Source organism: Somniosus microcephalus, chromosome 1 (genome assembly GCF_052327205.1).
Source record: "Somniosus microcephalus isolate GS21.2 chromosome 1, FLI_Smic_1.0, whole genome shotgun sequence".
NCBI classification, from domain to species: Eukaryota; Metazoa; Chordata; class Chondrichthyes; order Squaliformes; family Somniosidae; genus Somniosus; species Somniosus microcephalus.
In genome coordinates, this window is record NC_140987.1 from 457,360,126 (window position 1) to 457,381,762 (window position 21,637).

Genomic DNA, 21,637 nt, shown 5'->3' on the forward strand with positions numbered 1-21,637 from the left:
CGTTCACCCATCACCCACTGTGCTCACTGCCCCGTGTCCTAACTCACAACCAGTCCTGTTCACCCATCACCCCCTGTGCTAACTGCCCCGTGTCCTAACTCACACCCAGTCCTGTTCACCCATCACCCCCTGTGCTCACTGCACCGTGTCCTAACTCACACCCAGTCCCGTTCACCCATCACACCTGTGCTCACTGCCCCGTGTCCGAACTCACACCCAGTCCTGTTCACCCATCAGCCCCTGTGCTCACTGCCCCGTGTCCTAACTCACACCCAGTCCCGTTCACCCATCACCCACTGTGCTCACTGCCCCGTGTCCTAACTCACACCCAGTCCCGTTCACCCATCACCCCCTGTGCTCACTGCCCCGTGTCCTCACTCGCACTCAGTCCCGTTCACGCATCACCCCCTGTGCTCACTGCCCCGTGTCCAAACACACACCCAGTCCCGTTCACCCATCACCACCTGTGCTCACTGCCCCGTGTCCTAACTCACACTAAGTCCCGTTCACCCATCACCCCTGTGCTCACCGCCCCATGTCCTAACTCACACCCAGTCCCGTTCACCCATCACTCCCTGTGCTCACTGCCCCGTGTCCTAACTCACACCGAGTCCCGTTCACCCATCACCCCCTGTGCTCACTGTCCCGTGTCCTAACTCACACCCAGTCCTGTTCACCCATCACCCCCTGTGCTCACTGCCCCGTGTCCTAACTCACACCCAGTCCTGCTCACCCATCACCCCCTGTTGTCACTGCCCCGTGTCCTAATTCACACCCAGTCCCGTTCACCCATCACCCACTGTGCTCACTGCCCCGTGTCCTAACTCACACCCAGTCCCGTTCACCCATCACCCCCTGTGCTCACTGCACCGTGTCCTAACCCACACCCAGTCCCGTTCACCCATCACCCCTGTGCTCACTGCCCCGTGTCCTAACTCACACCCAGTCCTGTTCACCCATCACCCCCTGTGTTCACTGCCCCGTGTCCTAACTCACACCCAGTCCCGTTCACCCATCACCCACTGTGCTCACTGCCCCGTGTCCTAACTCACACCCAGTCCCGTTCACCCATCACCCCCTGTGCTCACTGCCCCGTGTCCTAACTCACACCCAGTCCCGTTCACCCATCACCCCCTGTGATGACTGCCCCGTGTCCTAACTCACACACAGTCCCGTTCACCCATCACCCCTGTGCTCACTGCCCTGTGTCCTAACACACCCAGTCCCGTTCACCCATCACCCCCTGTGCTCACTGCCCCGTGTCCTAACTCGCACCCAGCCCCGTTCACCCATCCCCCCCTGTGCTCACTGCCCCGTGTCCTAACTTGCACCCAGTCCCGTTCACCCATCACCCCCTGTGCTCACCGCCCCGTGTCCTAACTCACACCCAGTCCCGTTCACCCATCACCCCCTGTGCTCACTGCCCCGTGTCCTAACTCACACCCAGTCCCGTTCACCCATCACCCCCTTTGCTCGCTGCCCCGTGTCTTAACTCACACACAGTCCCGTTCACCCATCACCCGCTGTGTTCACTGCCCCGTGTCCTAAATCACACCCAGTCCTGTTCACCCATCACCCCCTGATCTCACTGCCCCGTGTCCTAATTCACAACCAGTCCCGTTCACCCATCACCCCCTGTGCTCACTGCCCCGTGTCCTAACTCACACCCAGTCCCGTTCACCCATCACCCCCTGTGCTCACTGCACCGTGTCCTAACTCACACCCAGTCCCGTTCACCCATCACCCCTGTGCTCACTGCCCCGTATCCTAACTCACACCCAGTCCTGTTCACCCATCACCCCCTGTGTTCACTGCCCCGTGTCCAAACACACACCCAGTCCCGTTCACCCATCACCCACTGTGCTCACTGCCCCATGTCCTAACTCACACCCAGTCCCGTTCACCCATCACCCCCTGTGCTCACTGCCCCGTGTCCTAACTCACACCCAGTCCCGTTCACCCATCACCCCCTGTGCTGTCTGCCCCGTGTCCTAACTCACACACAGTCCCGTTCACCCATCACCCCTGTGCTCACTGCCCCGTGTCCTAACTCACACCCAGTCCCGTTCACCCATCACCCCCTGTGCTCACTGCCCCGTGTCCTAACTCGCACCCAGTCCCGTTCACCCATCACCCCCTGTGCTCACTGCCCCGTGTCCTAACTTTCACCCAGTCCCGTTCACCCATCACCCCCTGTGCTCACCGCCCCGTGTCCTAACTCACACCCAGTCCCGTTCACCCATCACCCCCTGTGCTCGCTGCCCCATGTCCTAACTCACACCCAGTCCCGTTCACCCATCACCCCCTGTGCTCACTGCCCCGTGTCCTAATTCACACCCAGTCCCGTTCACCCATCACCCGCTGTGTTCACTGCCCCGTGTCCTAAGTCACACCAAGTCCCATTCACTCATCACCCCCTGTGCTCACTGCCCCATGTCCTAACTCACACCCAGTCCCGTTCACCCATCACCCCCTGTGCTCACTGCCCCGTGTCCTAATTCACACCCAGTCCCGTTCACCCATCACCCCCTGTGCCCACTGCTCCGTGTCCTAACTCACACCCAGTCCCGTTCACCCATCAACCCCTGTGCTCACTGCCCCGTGTCCTAACTCACACCGAGTCCCGTTCACCCATCACCCCCTGTGCTCACTGCCCCGTGTCCTAATTCACACCCAGTCCCGTTCACCCATCACCCCCTGTGCTCACTGCACCGTGTCCTAACTCACACCCAGTCCCGTTCACCCATCACACCTGTGCTCACTGCCCCGTGTCCTAACTCACACCCAGTCCCGTTCACCCATCACCCCCTGTGCTCACTGCCCCGTGTCCTAACTCATACCCAGTCCCGTTCACCCATCAACCACTGTGCTCACTGCCCCGTGTCCTAACTCACACCCAGTCCTGTTCACCCGTCACCCCCTGTGCTCACTGCCCCGTGTCCTAACTCGCACCCAGTCCCGTTCACCCATCACCCCCTGTGCTCACTGCACCGTATCCTAACTCACACCCAGTCCCGTTCACCCATCACACCTGTGCTCACTGCCCCGTGTCCTAACTCACACCCAGTCCTGTTCACCCATCACCCCCTGTGTTCACTGCCCCGTGTCCTAACTCACACCCAGTCCCGTTCACCCATCACCCACTGTGCTCACTGCCCCGTGTCCTCACTCGCACTCAGACCCGTTCACCCATCACCCCCTGTGCTCACTGCCCCGTGTCCTAACTCACACCCAGTCCCGTTCACCCATCACACCCTGTGCTCACTGCCCCGTGTCCTAACGCACACCCAGTCCCGTTCACCCATCACCCCCTGTGCTCACCGCCCTCTGTCCTAACTCACACCCAGTCCCGTTCACCCATCACTCCCTGTGCTCACTGCCCCGTGTCCTAACTCACACCGAGTCCCGTTCACCCATCACCCCCTGTGTTCACTGCCCCGTGTCCTAACTCACACCCAGTCCCGTTCACCCATCACCCCCTGTGCTCACTGCCCCGTGTCGTAACTCACACCCAGTCCTGCTCACCCATCACCCCCTGTGCTCACTGCCCCGTGTCCTAACTCACACCCAGTCCCGTTCACCCATCACCCCCTGTGCTCACTGCCCCGTGTCCTAACTCACACCCAGCCCCGTTCACCCATCACCCCCTGTGCTCACTGCCCCGTGTCCTAACTCACACCCAGTCCCGTTCACCCATCACCCCCTGTGCTCACTGCCCCGAGTCCTAATTCACACCCAGTCCCGTTCACCCATCACCCCCTGTGCTCACTGCCCCGTGTCCTAACTCATACCCAGTCCCGTTCACCCATCACCCACTGTGCTCACTGCCCCGTGTCCTAACTCACACCCAGTCCTGTTCACCCATCACCCCCTGTGCTAACTGCCCCGTGTCCTAACTCACACCCAGTCCTGTTCACCCATCACCCCCTGTGCTCACTGCACCGTGTCCTAACTCACACCCAGTCCCGTTCACCCATCACACCTGTGCTCACTGCCCCGTGTCCGAACTCACACCCAGTCCTGTTCACCCATCACCCCCTGTGCTCACTGCCCCATGTCCTAACTCACACCCAGTCCCGTTCACCCATCACCCACTGTGCTCACTGCCCCGTGTCCTAACTCACACCCAGTCCCGTTCACCCATCACCCCCTGTGCTCACTGCCCCGTGTCCTCACTCGCACTCAGTCCCGTTCACGCATCACCCCCTGTGCTCACTGCCCCGTGTCCAAACACACACCCAGTCCCGTTCACCCATCACCACCTGTGCTCACTGCCCCGTGTCCTAACTCACACTAAGTCCCGTTCACCCATCACCCCCTGTGCTCACCGCCCCATGTCCTAACTCACACCCAGTCCCGTTCACCCATCACTCCCTGTGCTCACTGCCCCGTGTCCTAACTCACACCGAGTCCCGTTCACCCATCACCCGCTGTGCTCACTGCCCCGTGTCCTAACTCACACCCAGTCCTGTTCACCCATCACCCCCTGTGCTCACTGCCCCGTGTCCTAACTCACACCCAGTCCCGTTCACCCATCACCCCCTTTGCTCGCTGCCCCGTGTCTTAACTCACACACTGTCCCGTTCACTCATCACCCGCTGTGTTCACTGCCCCGTGTCCTAAATCACACCCAGTCCTGTTCACCCATCACCCCCTGATCTCACTGCCCCGTGTCCTAATTCACAACCAGTCCCGTTCACCCATCACCCCCTGTGCTCACTGCCCCGTGTCCTAACTCACACCCAGTCCCGTTCACCCATCACCCCCTGTGCTCACTGCACCGTGTCCTAACTCACACCCAGTCCCGTTCACCCATCACCCCTGTGCTCACTGCCCCGTATCCTAACTCACACCCAGTCCTGTTCACCCATCACCCCCTGTGTTCACTGCCCCGTGTCCAAACTCACACCCAGTCCCGTTCACCCATCACCCACTGTGCTCACTGCCCCATGTCCTAACTCACACCCAGTCCCGTTCACCCATCACCCCCTGTGCTGTCTGCCCCGTGTCCTAACTCACACACAGTCCCGTTCACCCATCACCCCGTGCTCACTGCCCCGTTTCCTAACTCACACCCAGTCCCGTTCACCCATCACCCCCTGTGCTGTCTGCCCCGTGTCCTAACTCACACACAGTCCCGTTCACCCATCACCCCTGTGCTCACTGCCCCGTGTCCTAACTCACACCCAGTCCCGTTCACCCATCACCCCCTGTGCTCACTGACCCGTGTCCTAACTCGCACCCAGTCCCGTTCACCCATCACCCCCTGTGCTCACTGCCCCGTGTCCTAACTTTCACCCAGTCCCGTTCACCCATCACCCCCTGTGCTCACCGCCCCGTGTCCTAACTCACACCCAGTCCCGTTCACCCATCACCCCCTGTGCTCGCTGCCCCATGTCCTAACTCACACCCAGTCCCGTTCACCCATCACCCCCTGTGCTCACTGCCCCGTGTCCTAATTCACACCCAGTCCCGTTCACCCATCACCCGCTGTGTTCACTGCCCCGTGTCCTAAGTCACACCAAGTCCCATTCACTCATCACCCCCTGTGCTCACTGCCCCGTGTCCTAAATCACACCCAGTCCCGTTCACCCATCACCCCCTGTGCTCAATGCCCCGTGTCCTAACTCATACCCAGTCCCGTTCACCCATCACCCACTGTGCTCACTGCCCCGTGTCCTAACTCACACCCAGTCCTGTTCACCCATCACCCCCTGTGCTCACTGCCCCGTGTCCTAACTCACACCCAGTCCTGTTCACCCATCACCCCCTGTGCTCACTGCACCGTGTCCTAACTCACACCCAGTCCCGTTCACCCATCACACCTGTGCTCACTGCCCCGTGTCCTAACTCACACCCAGTCCCGTTCACCCATCACCCCCTGTGCTCACTGCCCCGTGTCCTAACTCATACCCAGTCCCGTTCACCCATCAACCACTGTGCTCACTGCCCCGTGTCCTAACTCACACCCAGTCCTGTTCACCCGTCACCCCCTGTGCTCACTGCCCCGTGTCCTAACTCGCACCCAGTCCCGTTCACCCATCACCCCCTGTGCTCACTGCACCGTATCCTAACTCACACCCAGTCCCGTTCACCCATCACACCTGTGCTCACTGCCCCGTGTCCTAACTCACACCCAGTCCTGTTCACCCATCACCCCCTGTGTTCACTGCCCCGTGTCCTAACTCACACCCAGTCCCGTTCACCCATCACCCACTGTGCTCACTGCCCCGTGTCCTCACTCGCACTCAGACCCGTTCACCCATCACCCCCTGTGCTCACTGCCCCGTGTCCTAACTCACACCCAGTCCCGTTCACCCATCACCCACTGTGCTCACTGCCCCGTGTCCTCACTCGCACTCAGACCCGTTCACCCATCACCCCCTGTGCTCACTGCCCCGTGTCCTAACTCACACCCAGTCCCGTTCACCCATCACCCCCTGTGCTCACTGCCCCGTGTCCTAACGCACACCCAGTCCCGTTCACCCATCACCCCCTGTGCTCACCGCCCTCTGTCCTAACTCACACCCAGTCCCGTTCACCCATCACTCCCTGTGCTCACTGCCCCGTGTCCTAACTCACACCGAGTCCCGTTCACCCATCACCCCCTGTGTTCACTGCCCCGTGTCCTAACTCACACCCAGTCCCGTTCACCCATCACCCCCTGTGCTCACTGCCCCGTGTCGTAACTCACACCCAGTCCTGCTCACCCATCACCCCCTGTGCTCACTGCCCCGTGTCCTAACACACACCCAGTCCTGTTCACCCATCACCCCCTGTGCTCACTGCCCCGTGTCCTAACTCACACCCAGTCCCGTTCACCCATCACCCCCTGTGTTCACTGCCCCGTGTCCTAACTCACACCCAGTCCCGTTCACCCATCACCCCCTGTGTTCACTGCCCCGTGTCCTAACTCACACCCAGTCCCGTCCACCCGTCAGCCACTGTGCTCACTGCCCCGTGTCCTAACTCACACCCAGTCCCGTTCACCCATCACCCCCTGTGCTCACTGCCCCGTGTCCTAACTCACACCCAGTCCCGTTCACCCATCACCCCCTGTGCTCACTGCTCCGTGTCCTAACTCACACCCAGTCCCGTTCACCCATCACCCCCTGTGCTCACTGCCCCGTGTCCTAACTCACACCCAGCCCCGTTCACCCATCACCCCCTGTGCTCACTGCCCCGTGTCCTAACTCACACCCAGTCCTGTTCACCCATCACCCCCTGTGCTCACTGCCCCGAGTCCTAATTCACACCCAGTCCCGTTCACCCATCACCCCCTGTGCTCACTGCCCCGTGTCCTAACTCATACCCAGTCCCGTTCACCCATCACCCACTGTGCTCACTGCCCCGTGTCCTAACTCACACCCAGTCCTGTTCACCCATCACCCCCTGTGCTAACTGCCCCGTGTCCTAACTCACACCCAGTCCTGTTCACCCATCACCCCCTGTGCTCACTGCACCGTGTCCTAACTCACACCCAGTCCCGTTCACCCATCACACCTGTGCTCACTGCCCCATGTCCGAACTCACACCCAGTCCTGTTCACCCATCACCCCCTGTGCTCACTGCCCCATGTCCTAACTCACACCCAGTCCCGTTCACCCATCACCCACTGTGCTCACTGCCCCGTGTCCTAACTCACACCCAGTCCCGTTCACCCATCACCCCCTGTGCTCACTGCCCCGTGTCCTCACTCGCACTCAGTCCCGTTCACGCATCACCCCCTGTGCTCACTGCCCCGTGTCCAAACACACACCCAGTCCCGTTCACCCATCACCACCTGTGCTCACTGCCCCGTGTCCTAACTCACACTAAGTCCCGTTCACCCATCACCCCCTGTGCTCACCGCCCCATGTCCTAACTCACACCCAGTCCCGTTCACCCATCACTCCCTGTGCTCACTGCCCCGTGTCCTAACTCACACCGAGTCCCGTTCACCCATCACCCCCTGTGCTCACTGCCCCGTGTCCTAACTCACACCCAGTCCTGTTCACCCATCACCCCCTGTGCTCACTGCCCCGTGTCCTAACTCACACCCAGTCCTGCTCACCCATCACCCCCTGTTCTCACTGCCCCGTGTCCTAATTCACACCCAGTCCCGTTCACCCATCACCCACTGTGCTCACTGCCCCGTGTCCTAACTCACACCCAGTCCCGTTCACCCATCACCCCCTGTGCTCACTGCACCGTGTCCTAACTCACACCCAGTCCCGTTCACCCATCACCCCTGTGCTCACTGCCCCGTGTCCTAACTCACACGCAGTCCTGTTCACCCATCACCCCCTGTGTTCACTGCCCCGTGTCCTAACTCACACCCAGTCCCGTTCACCCATCACCCACTGTGCTCACTGCCCCGTGTCCTAACTCACACCCAGTCCCGTTCACCCATCACCCCCTGTGCTCACTGCCCCGTGTCCTAACTCACACCCAGTCCCGTTCACCCATCACCCCCTGTGCTCACTGCCCCGTGTCCTAACTCGCACCCAGTCCCGTTCACCCATCCCCCCCTGTGCTCACTGCCCCGTGTCCTAACTTGCACCCAGTCCCGTTCACCCATCACCCCCTGTGCTCACCGCCCCGTGTAATAACTCACACCCAGTCCCGTTCACCCATCACCCCCTGTGCTCACTGCCCCGTGTCCTAACTCACACCCAGTCCCGTTCACCCATCACCCCCTTTGCTCGCTGCCCCGTGTCTTAACTCACACACAGTCCCGTTCACTCATCACCCGCTGTGTTCACTGCCCCGTGTCCTAAATCACACCCAGTCCTGTTCACCCATCACCCCCTGATCTCACTGCCCTGTGTCCTAACACACCCAGTCCCGTTCACCCATCACCTCCTGTGCTCACTGCCCCGTGTCGTAACTCGCACCCAGTCCCGTTCACCCATCCCCCCCTGTGCTCACTGCCCCGTGTCCTAACTTGCACCCAGTCCCGTTCACCCATCACCCCCTGTGCTCACCGCCCCGTGTCCTAACTCACACCCAGTCCCGTTCACCCATCACCCCCTTTGCTCGCTGCCCCGTGTCTTAACTCACACACAGTCCCGTTCACTCATCACCCGCTGTGTTCACTGCCCCGTGTCCTAAATCACACCCAGTCCTGTTCACCCATCACCCCCTGATCTCACTGCCCCGTGTCCTAATTCACAACCAGTCCCGTTCACCCATCACCCCCTGTGCTCACTGCCCCGTGTCCTAACTCACACCCAGTCCCGTTCACCCATCACCCCCTGTGCTCACTGCACCGTGTCCTAACTCACACCCAGTCCCGTTCACCAATCACCCCTGTGCTCACTGCCCCGTATCCTAACTCACACCCAGTCCTGTTCACCCATCACCCCCTGTGTTCACTGCCCCGTGTCCAAACTCACACCCAGTCCCGTTCACCCATCACCCACTGTGCTCACTGCCCCATGTCCTAACTCACAACCAGTCCCGTTCACCCATCACCCCCTTTGCTCACTGCCCCGTGTCCTAACTCACACCCAGTCCCGTTCACCCATCACCCCCTGTGCTGTCTGCCCCGTGTCCTAACTCACACACAGTCCCGTTCACCCATCACCCCTGTGCTCACTGCCCCGTGTCCTAACTCACACCCAGTCCCGTTCACCCATCACCCCCTGTGCTCACTGCCCCGTGTCCTAACTCGCACCCAGTCCCGTTCACCCATCACCCCCTGTGCTCACTGCCCCGTGTCCTAACTTTCACCCAGTCCCGTTCACCCATCACCCCCTGTGCTCACCGCCCCGTGTCCTAACTCACACCCAGTCCCGTTCACCCATCACCCCCTTTGCTCGCTGCCCCATGTCCTAACTCACACCCAGTCCCGTTCACCCATCACCCCCTGTGCTCACTGCCCCGTGTCCTAATTCACACCCAGTCCCGTTCACCCATCACCCGCTGTGTTCACTGCCCCGTGTCCTAAGTCACACCAAGTCCCATTCACTCATCACCCCCTGTGCTCACTGCCCCATGTCCTAACTCACACCCAGTCCCGTTCACCCATCACCCCCTGTGCTCACTGCCCCGTGTCCTAATTCACACCCAGTCCCGTTCACCCATCACCCCCTGTGCCCACTGCTCCGTGTCCTAACTCACACCCAGTCCCGTTCACCCATCAACCCCTGTGCTCACTGCCCCGTGTCCTAACTCACACCGAGTCCCGTTCACCCATCACCCCCTGTGCTCACTGCCCCGTGTCCTAACTCACACCCAGTCCTGTTCACCCATCACCCTCTGTGTTCACTGCCCCGTGTCCTAACTCACACCCAGTCCCGTTCACCCATCACCCACTGTGCTCACTGCCCCGTGTCCTAACTCACACCCAGTCCCGTTCACCCATCACCCCCTGTGCTCACTGCCCCGTGTCCTAACTCACACCCAGTCCCGTTCACCCATCACCCCCTGTGATGACTGCCCCGTGTCCTAACTCACACACAGTCCCGTTCACCCATCACCCCTGTGCTCACTGCCCTGTGTCCTAACACACCCAGTCCCGTTCACCCATCACCCCCTGTGCTCACTGCCCCGTGTCCTAACTCGCACGCAGTCCCGTTCACCCATCCCCCCCTGTGCTCACTGCCCCGTGTCCTAACTTGCACCCAGTCCCGTTCACCCATCACCCCCTGTGCTCACCGCCCCGTGTCCTAACTCACACCCAGTCCCGTTCACCCATCACCCCCTTTGCTCGCTGCCCCGTGTCTTAACTCACACACAGTCCCGTTCACCCATCACCCGCTGTGTTCACTGCCCCGTGTCCTAAATCACACCCAGTCCTGTTCACCCATCACCCCCTGATCTCACTGCCCCGTGTCCTAATTCACAACCAGTCCCGTTCACCCATCACCCCCGGTGCTCACTGCCCCGTATCCTAACTCACACCCAGTCCCGTTCACCCATCACCCCCTGTGCTCACTGCACCGTGTCCTAACTCACACCCAGTCCCGTTCACCCATCACCCCTGTGCTCACTGCCCCGTATCCTAACTCACACCCAGTCCTGTTCACCCATCACCCCCTGTGTTCACTGCCCCGTGTCCAAACTCACACCCAGTCCCGTTCACCCATCACCCACTGTGCTCACTGCCCCATGTCCTAACTCACACCCAGTCCCGTTCACCCATCACCCCCTGTGCTCACTGCCCCGTGTCCTAACTCACACCCAGTCCCGTTCACCCATCACCCCCTGTGCTGTCTGCCCCGTGTCCTAACTCACACACAGTCCCGTTCACCCATCACCCCTGTGCTCACTGCCCCGTGTCCTAACTCACACCCAGTCCCGTTCACCCATCACCCCCTGTGCTCACTGCCCCGTGTCCTAACTCGCACCCAGTCCCGTTCACCCATCACCCCCTGTGCTCACTGCCCCGTGTCCTAACTTTCACCCAGTCCCGTTCACCCATCACCCCCTGTGCTCACCGCCCCGTGTCCTAACTCACACCCAGTCCCGTTCACCCATCACCCCCTGTGCTCGCTGCCCCATGTCCTAACTCACACCCAGTCCCGTTCACCCATCACCCCCTGTGCTCACTGCCCCGTGTCCTAATTCACACCCAGTCCCGTTCACCCATCACCCGCTGTGTTCACTGCCCCGTGTCCGAAGTCACACCAAGTCCCATTCACTCATCACCCCCTGTGCTCACTGCCCCATGTCCTAACTCACACCCAGTCCCGTTCACCCATCACCCCCTGTGCTCACTGCCCCGTGTCCTAATTCACACCCAGTCCCGTTCACCCATCACCCCCTGTGCCCACTGCTCCGTGTCCTAACTCACACCCAGTCCCGTTCACCCATCAACCCCTGTGCTCACTGCCCCGTGTCCTAACTCACACCGAGTCCCGTTCACCCATCACCCCCTGTGCTCACTGCCCCGTGTCCTAATTCACACCCAGTCCCGTTCACCCATCACCCCCTGTGCTCAATGCCCCGTGTCCTAACTCATACCCAGTCCCGTTCACCCATCACCCACTGTGCTCACTGCCCCGTGTCCTAACTCACACCCAGTCCTGTTCACCCATCACCCCCTGTGCTCACTGCCCCGTGTCCTAACTCACACCCAGTCCTGTTCACCCATCACCCCCTGTGCTCACTGCACCGTGTCCTAACTCACACCCAGTCCCGTTCACCCATCACACCTGTGCTCACTGCCCCGTGTCCTAACTCACACCCAGTCCCGTTCACCCATCACCCCCTGTGCTCACTGCCCCGTGTCCTAACTCATACCCAGTCCCGTTCACCCATCAACCACTGTGCTCACTGCCCCGTGTCCTAACTCACACCCAGTCCTGTTCACCCGTCACCCCCTGTGCTCACTGCCCCGTGTCCTAACTCGCACCCAGTCCCGTTCACCCATCACCCCCTGTGCTCACTGCACCGTATCCTAACTCACACCCAGTCCCGTTCACCCATCACACCTGTGCTCACTGCCCCGTGTCCTAACTCACACCCAGTCCTGTTCACCCATCACCCCCTGTGTTCACTGCCCCGTGTCCTAACTCGCACTCAGACCCGTTCACCCATCACCCCCTGTGCTCACTGCCCCGTGTCCTAACTCACACCCAGTCCCGTTCACCCATCACCCCCTGTGCTCACCGCCCTCTGTCCTAACTCACACCCAGTCCCGTTCACCCATCACTCCCTGTGCTCACTGCCCCGTGTCCTAACTCACACCCAGTCCTGTTCACCCATCACCCCCTGTGCTCACTGCCCCGTGTCCTAACTCACACCGAGTCCCGTTCTCCCATCACCCCCTGTGTTCACTGCCCCGTGTCCTAACTCACACCCAGTCCCGTTCACCCTTCACCCACTGTGCTCACTGCCCCGTGTCCTAACTCACACCCAGTCCCGTTCACCCATCACCCCCTGTGTTCACTGCTCCGTGTCCTAACTCACACCCAGTCCCGTTCACCCATCACCCCCTGTGCTCACTGCCCCGTGTCCTAACTCACACCCAGCCCCGTTCACCCATCACCCCCTGTGCTCACTGCCCCGTGTCCTAACTCACACCCAGTCCCGTTCACCCATCACCCCCTGTGCTCACTGCCCCGAGTCCTAATTCACACCCAGTCCCGTTCACCCATCACCCCCTGTGCTCACTGCCCCGCGTCCTAACTCATACCCAGTCCCGTTCACCCATCACCCACTGTGCTCACTGCCCCGTGTCCTAACTCACACCCAGTCCTGTTCACCCATCACCCCCTGTGCTAACTGCCCCGTGTCCTAACTCACACCCAGTCCTGTTCACCCATCACCCCCTGTGCTCACTGCACCGTGTCCTAACTCACACCCAGTCCCGTTCACCCATCACACCTGTGCTCACTGCCCCGTGTCCGAACTCACACCCAGTCCTGTTCACCCATCACCCCCTGTGCTCACTGCCCCATGTCCTAACTCACACCCAGTCCCGTTCACCCATCACCCACTGTGCTCACTGCCCCGTGTCCTAACTCACACCCAGTCCCGTTCACCCATCACCCCCTGTGCTCACTGCCCCGTGTCCTCACTCGCACTCAGTCCCGTTCACGCATCACCCCCTGTGCTCACTGCCCCGTGTCCAAACACACACCCAGTCCCGTTCACCCATCACCACCTGTGCTCACTGCCCCGTGTCCTAACTCACACTAAGTCCCGTTCACCCATCACCCCCTGTGCTCACCACCCCATGTCCTAACTCACACCCAGTCCCGTTCACCCATCACTCCCTGTGCTCACTGCCCCGTGTCCTAACTCACACAGAGTCCCGTTCACCCATCACCCCCTGTGCTCACTGCCCCGTGTCCTAACTCACACCCAGTCCTGTTCACCCATCACCCCCTGTGCTCACTGCACCGTGTCCTAACTCACACCCAGTCCCGTTCACCCATCACCCCTGTGCTCACTGCCCCGTGTCCTAACTCACACCCAGTCCTGTTCACCCATCACCCCCTGTGTTCACTGCCCCGTGTCCTAACTCACACCCAGTCCCGTTCACCCATCACCCACTGTGCTCACTGCCCCGTGTCCTAACTCACACCCAGTCCCGTTCACCCATCACCCCCTGTGCTCACTGCCCCGTGTCCTAACTCACACCCAGTCCCGTTCACCCATCACCCCCTGTGATGACTGCCCCGTGTCCTAACTCACACACAGTCCCGTTCACCCATCACCCCTGTGCTCACTGCCCTGTGTCCTAACACACCCAGTCCCGTTCACCCATCACCCCCTGTGCTCACTGCCCCGTGTCCTAACTCGCACCCAGTCCCGTTCACCCATCCCCCCCTGTGCTCACTGCCCCGTGTCCTAACTTGCACCCAGTCCCGTTCACCCATCACCCCCTGTGCTCACCGCCCCGTGTCCTAACTCACACCCAGTCCCGTTCACCCATCACCCCCTGTGCTCACTGCCCCGTGTCCTAACTCACACCCAGTCCCGTTCACCCATCACCCCCTTTGCTCGCTGCCCCGTGTCTTAACTCACACACAGTCCCGTTCACCCATCACCCGCTGTGTTCACTGCCCCGTGTCCTAAATCACACCCAGTCCTGTTCACCCATCACCCCCTGATCTCACTGCCCCGTGTCCTAATTCACAACCAGTCCCGTTCACCCATCACCCCCTGTGCTCACTGCCCCGTGTCCTAACTCACACCCAGTCCCGTTCACCCATCACCCCCTGTGCTCACTGCACCGTGTCCTAACTCACACCCAGTCCCGTTCACCCATCACCCCTGTGCTCACTGCCCCGTATCCTAACTCACACCCAGTCCTGTTCACCCATCACCCCCTGTGTTCACTGCCCCGTGTCCAAACTCACACCCAGTCCCGTTCACCCATCACCCACTGTGCTCACTGCCCCATGTCCTAACTCACACCCAGTCCCGTTCACCCATCACCCCCTGTGCTCACTGCCCCGTGTCCTAACTCACACCCAGTCCCGTTCACCCATCACCCCCTGTGCTGTCTGCCCCGTGTCCTAACTCACACACAGTCCCGTTCACCCATCACCCCTGTGCTCACTGCCCCGTGTCCTAACTCACACCCAGTCCCGTTCACCCATCACCCCCTGTGCTCACTGCCCCGTGTCCTAACTCGCACCCAGTCCCGTTCACCCATCACCCCCTGTGCTCACTGCCCCGTGTCCTAACTTTCACCCAGTCCCGTTCACCCATCACCCCCTGTGCTCACCGCCCCGTGTCCTAACTCACACCCAGTCCCGTTCACCCATCACCCCCTGTGCTCGCTGCCCCATGTCCTAACTCACACCCTGTCCCGTTCACCCATCACCCCCTGTGCTCACTGCCCCGTGTCCTAATTCACACCCAGTCCCGTTCACCCATCACCCCCTGTGCTCACTGCCCCGTGTCCTAACTCACACCCAGTCCCGTTCGCCCATCACCCCCTGTGCTCACTGCACCGTGTCCTAACTCACACCCAGTCCCGTTCGCCCATCACCCCCTGTGCTCACTGCACCGTGTCCTAACTCACACCCAGTCCCGTTCACCCATCACCCCTGTGCTCACTGCCCCGTGTCCTAACTCACACCGAGTCCTGTTCATCCATCACCCCCTGTGTTCACTGCCCCGTGTCCAAACTCACACCCAGTCCCGTTCACCCATCACCCACTGTGCTCACTGCCCCGTGTCCTAACTCACACCCAGTCCCGTTCACCCATCAACCCCTGTGCTCACTGCCCCGTGTCCTAACTCACACCCAGTCCCGTTCACCCATCACCCCCTGTGCTGTCTGCCCCGTGTCCTAACTCACACACAGTCCCGTTCACCCATCACCCCTGTGCTCACTGCCCCGTGTCCTAACTCACACCCAGTCCCGTTCACCCATCACCCCCTGTGCTCACTGCCCCGTGTCCTAACTCGCACCCAGTCCCGTTCACCCATCACCCCCTTTGCTCACTGCCCCGTGTCCTAACTCACCCCTAATCCCGTTCACCCATCACCCCCTGTGCTCGCTGCCCCATGTCCTAACTCACACCCAGTCCCGTTCACCCATCACCCCCTGTGCTCACTGCCCCGTGTCCTAATTCACACCCAGTCCCGTTCACCCATCACCCCCTGTGCTCACTGCCCTGTGTCCTAACTCACACCCAGTCCCGTTCACCCATCACCCCCTGTGCTCGCTGACCTACATTGGCTCCTGGTTAAGCAGCACCTCAATTTTAAAATTCTCATCCTTGTTTTCAAATTCCTCCATGGCCCCGCCGCTCTTTATCTCTATAATCTCCACCAGCCCCACAACCCCACCCCCCCGAGACATCTGCGCTCCTTTAATTCTGGTCTCTTGAGCATCCCTGATTATAATCGGGGATCCCGTCGGGTGACCAGGATGTGCCACTGTTGTAAATACCGAAGCACCAGTGAGAATATGCATATTGAATTTTTGAACATATATTACACAGCAGATTTACTGATGGATGCTTCCACACTAAAATTGGCCTCTTAAAATGTAACAGTGTCGAGCTCCCCATCCCCGGAGTTTTCAGAGAGCTGCACGATTTGAGTGGGCTTAAATCACTCTGAAATGAGCAGAATATTCTGCCTTCCGCTGACTCAGAAATCTTGTTGTTCCTTAAAAGTGCTGTCAGGAATATATTCGGAAAATGCTGCAGTGTTTTACTTTGTTATATAGAGCACAGCCACCACAACATAACTGGCTGGCCCAGCCTTCGCATTAATCAGTCTGAAAGCTTCCGAATGTTTATTTTTTTAATGTTGGATTGGTTGACGAGAGGGACCGGTGCCAGTGAAAGGCGGAAGCTCGCGCCTGCAGTTATAATGCAGGCAGTGAATCACTTTTAGGGTTCACACTGAGCCCGGGCTGTCGATTTCCACTGGCTCCTCCCCACTCCTTTCTGACATCTCCTCTCCAAAGCCTTTTTTCGATCCCTCGGATGTCCTGTTGTTGGGAGGAAGCTGGCCACTGCGGGATAGGGAGAGCTTGGCAACCGACCACGGCACTCTGCCAGTCGGATTTGAAACCATCAGCTGCTCTGGGGTGAAGGGAGCGCAGGCAAGGGGGAGAGTTTCACTCTCCGGTTCCCAATGTGATGGTGCATAACCTGTTTAGGCTCTGGCTTTAGTCATGGAGCAGAAACTCCATGGGGGGAAAAATTCGGTTGATTTGCGCATCCCATTAGCGCTCTTAAGAGGGCACTAACGGGGCGCAAAGCAACTAGCGCCCGGGTGCGGCGCCGCTGACGCCTCCCGCGAAATTCAACGGCGGCGATAACCGTTAGCATCCCGCAGCGCTGCAACTCCAGCGATGACGCCATCACCATGTACAGCGCCCCGCTCACGCCCCGGCCGCGATCTTCGGTAGCGCCCCCTTACTGACGCGGGACTTCTGTCTGAAGCAGGCAGGAGCTTTCTTGGCACATTTAGAAGGGACTGGGTAAGGGCACTGCATGATCATCTGGCTCACGGGCATGCTGAGCGTCGCGTCCCCAACACACCCATAGCTTACTGATTCAAAATTCTCATCCTCTTGTTCAAATCCCTCCATGGCCTCGCCCCTCTCTGTAACCTCCTCCAGCCCCACAACCCTCCGAAATCTCTGCGCTATGTCCGACAGGATCAAGGGGGCCTACCTGCGTCCGGGACGGTGCTATTTAAAGGGGAGGTGCCGGACGGCCATTTATGTTGCTGGCCCCCTGCCAGCACCTGCCCACTCTGCCATCCCCGGCCTTCTGACCCGCCCCCCCGCGGAGTGCCGGCTGCGCTCCATGAACCCGGCATTTCTCGAGTGCCGGGCTCTTTTGCCGGCACTTTGATCCCCGGTGGCTCAGCTGCGCAAGGCCCCTCCCCTTTAATAAGGTGAGGAAGGCCTGCAGTACCGCGGCGTGACGTGCTGCGACATTCACTCGCAGCACCCCAAAAGGGAGGTGGGGCACTTCCAGTAGTGCCCCGCTTCCCTCTTGGGGTGCTACCAGTGAATTTCGGGAGCGGGGGCGGTAACTTTTTCGGGGCGTTAAAAGTAGCGAAGTTAGCGCCCCAAAGGGGGGCGCGTCCCAATTTTGCCCCCCATGACTCCTGGCCACCTGGTTTAAGGGGATAGCAACCGTAAGGAACTCCAGCGGGATTCATTTCACTGAGGTAACATCGATTTCTGGAGCGGCCTGGTGATGGGGGGAGGGGGACTTTGCTTGTTATGCGGGACTCCTGCCTGAAGGGACTGGGGAGGGGCACTGCGTGATCATCTGGCTCACGGAAATGCTGAGCGTCGTGTCTCCAAAACTCCCATAGCTCTCTGATTCAAAATTCTCATCCTCTTTTTCAAATCCCTCCATGGTCTCTGTAACCTCCTCCAGCCCCACAACCCTCCGAGATCTCTGCGCTCCGTCAATTCTGGCCTCTTGAGCATCCCCGATTTTAATCGCTTCACCATTGGCGGCCGTGCCTTTAGCTGCCTGGGCCCCGAGCTCTGGAAATTCCTCCCTAAACCTCTCCGCCTCTCTCTCCTCCTTTAAGACACTCCTTAAAACCGACCTCTTTGACCGAGCTTTTGGTCACCTGCCCTAATATCTCCTTATGTGGCTCGGTGTCAAATTTTGTTTGATAATCGCTCCTGTGAAGCACCTTGGGACGTTTTACTATGTTAAAGGCGCTATATAAATACAAGTTGCTGTTGTTGTTGTTGAAGGAGGCTTCTGGTCGGTCTGTGGACCTTTACAACGTCCAAAGTTGTACCAGGGAAGTGCTTTAGGCCTTTTTGAAATTTATTTTTAATCCAGTTTTCATTGTCTGTTTATTTTCTGTCTATTGGCATCAAAGGGTTTGCCAATGGGGATTCCACAAGTTCGGAAGAAGAGGAAGAGCTGTCGAGAGAAGGCAGGCTGCCTGAGAATATCCGGGTGCCTCCCGCCCGCACCCCGACATTCACAGAGAGAGAGGTCCGATACCTCACTTTGGCAGATCTTGATAGGGGCCTCCATCCTGCAATAATGAGGGAGCACCGCACTGTCGGAGGGGCAGTACTGAGGGAGCGCCGCACTGTCGGAGGGGCAGTACTGAGGGAGCGCTGCACTGTCGGAGGGGCAGTACTGAGGGAGCGCCGCACTGTCGGGGGGGAAGTACTGAGCGAGTGCTGCACTGTCGGAGGGGCAGTACTGAGGGAGGGCTGCACTGTCAGAGGGGCAGTACTGAGGCAGCGCTGCACTGTCGGAGGGGCAGTACTGAGGGAGCGCTGCACTATCGGAGGGGCAGTACTGAGCGAGTGCTGCACTGTCGGAGGGGCAGTACTGAGGGAGCGCTGCACTGTCAGAGGGGCAGTACTGAGGGAGCGCCGCACTGTCGGAGGGGCAGTACTGAGGGAGCGCCGCACTGTCGGAGGGGCAGTACTGAGGGAGCACCACACTGTCGGAGGGACAGTACTGAGGGAGCACGCACTGTCGGAAGGGCAGTACTGAGAGAGCGCCACACTGTCGGAGGGTCAGTACTGAGGGAGCGCTGCACTCTCTGCGGGTAGTACTGAGGGACTGCTGCACTGTCGGAGGGCAGTACTGCGGGAGTGCTGCACTGTCGGAGGGGCCATACTGAGGGAGCGCTGCACTGTCGGATGGGCAGTACTGAGGGAGTGCTGTACTGTCGGAGGGGCAGTACTGAGGGAGTGCTGCACTGTCGGAGGGGCAGTACTGAGGGAGTGCTGCACTGTCGGAGGGCATTATTGAGGGAGCGCTGCACTGTTGGAGGGGCCATACTGAGGGAGCACTGCACTGTCAGAGGGCCAGTTCTGACGTTGTGCTGCACTGTCGGAGGGGCCGTACTGAGGGAGAGCTGCACTGTCAGAGGGGTAGTACTGAGGGAGTGCTGCACTGTCAGAGGGGCAGTACTGAGGGAGCGCTGCACTGTTGGGGGGGGCAGTACTGAGGGAGTGCGGCACTGTCGGAGGGGCAGTACTGAGGGAGTGCGGCAATGTCGGAGGGACAGTACTGAGGGAGCGCTGCACTGTCAGAGGGGCAGTACTGAGGGAGCGCTGCACTGTTGGGGGGGGCAGTACTGAGGGAGCAGGCACTGTCGGAAGGGCAGTGCTGAGAGAGCGCCACACTGTCGGAGGGTCAGTACTGAGGGAGCGCTGCACTGTCTGCGGGCAGTACTGAGGGAGTGCTCCACTGTCGGAGGGCAGTACCGAGGGAGCGCTGCACTGTCGGAGGGGCCGTACTGAGGGAGCGCTGCACTGTCGGATGGGTAGTACTGAGGGAGTGCTGCACTGTCGGAGGGTCAGTACTGAGGGAGAGCTGCACTGTCGGAGGGGCAGTACTGAGGGAGTGCTGCACTGTTGGAGGGGCAGTACTGAGGGAGTGCTGCACTGTTGGAGGGGCAGTACTGAGGGAGTGCTGCACTGTCGGAGGGCAGTACTGAGGGAGTGCTGCACTGTTGGAGGGGCCGTACTGAGGGAGCGCTGCACTGTGAGAGGGGCCGTACTACGGGAGAGCTGCACTGTCGGAGGGGCAGTACTGAGGGAGTGCTGCACTGTTGGAGGGGCAGTACTGAGGGAGTGCTGCACTGTTGGAGGGGCAGTACTGAGGGAGTGCTGCACTGTCGGAGGGCAATACTGAGGGAGTGCTGCACTGTTGGAGGGGCCGTACTGAGGGAGCGCTGCACTGTCAGAGGGGCCGTACTACGGGAGAGCTGCACTGTCGGAGGGGCAGTACTGAGGGAGTGCTGCACTGTTGGAGCGGCAGTACTGAGGGAGTGCTGCACTGTCAGAGGTGACGTCCTTCGGGTGAGACATTAAGCTGAGACGTCTGCCCTCTCGGTTGGGTGTAAAAGATCCCAAGGCCATATTTGAAGTAGAGCAGGGGAATTCTCCCCGGTGTCCTGGTCATTATTAATCCCTCAACAAACATCACTGAAACAAAACAGATTATCTGGTCATTATCACATTGCTGTTTGTGGGATCTTGCTGTACGTAAATTGTCTGCCGCGTTTCCTACATTACAACAGTGACTCCACTTCAACAGGTACTTCATTGGCTGTGAAGCGCTTTGGGACACCCTGAGGTGGTGAAAGTTGCTTTAGAAATGCGAGCACTTTCTTTTCTCAAGTCAACATTTGTAGATTGAATCCGTGTATAATAAATTACACCGGCCCAGAAATTCCGATCGCAGGCCTCCCGCGGGCGGAGGGCTGCGATCTGGATAAACCTCCGCCTGGACCGGAGGACTCCCGGGAGGCACGGAGTTCCGTTGCTGGGCCTCTCCAAACTGCCGGTGCGCAGGGCCCACGTATCCCAGAGGCGCAGGCGGTTCGCAGCGTCCCTGGGATCACGTGGGCCACGGGGAGCCAATCAGAGCAGGGAATCTCCATTCATAGATTTCACAGGAAGACCTGTCAAATATATGAATGGAGATCAGCCCCAAAACATAGTAAAACTTCAAATACATTTTAAAAAATCACAATTTTAAAATGACTTGAAATTACATAAATTAACTAGTTTAAACAAAAATTTAACTTTTTGAAAAAATAATTAAAGTTTTTAACGGGGCTAAAAATAAACTTACCTTTCTTTAATGTATTTTTAAATGATAAATCAGTGGAAAAAAAATTTTAAAAACTTTTTTTCAACTCTTATCCTGGTAAAAGCAGGCCTTACGCTGCTTTTACCAGGCGCAAGAATTGTAAGTGTTTTCTGCGGGCGGAGGGT

General features: G+C 59.4%; 1 protein-coding gene across 4 annotated transcripts in view; it reads left to right on the forward strand.

Moving 5' to 3' along the window:
* fgf13a (fibroblast growth factor 13a) overlaps positions 1–21,637 on the forward strand; it is an 863,578-nt gene that overhangs the window by 839,975 nt on the left and 1,966 nt on the right. The gene's annotated exons all lie outside the window — the stretch shown is intronic.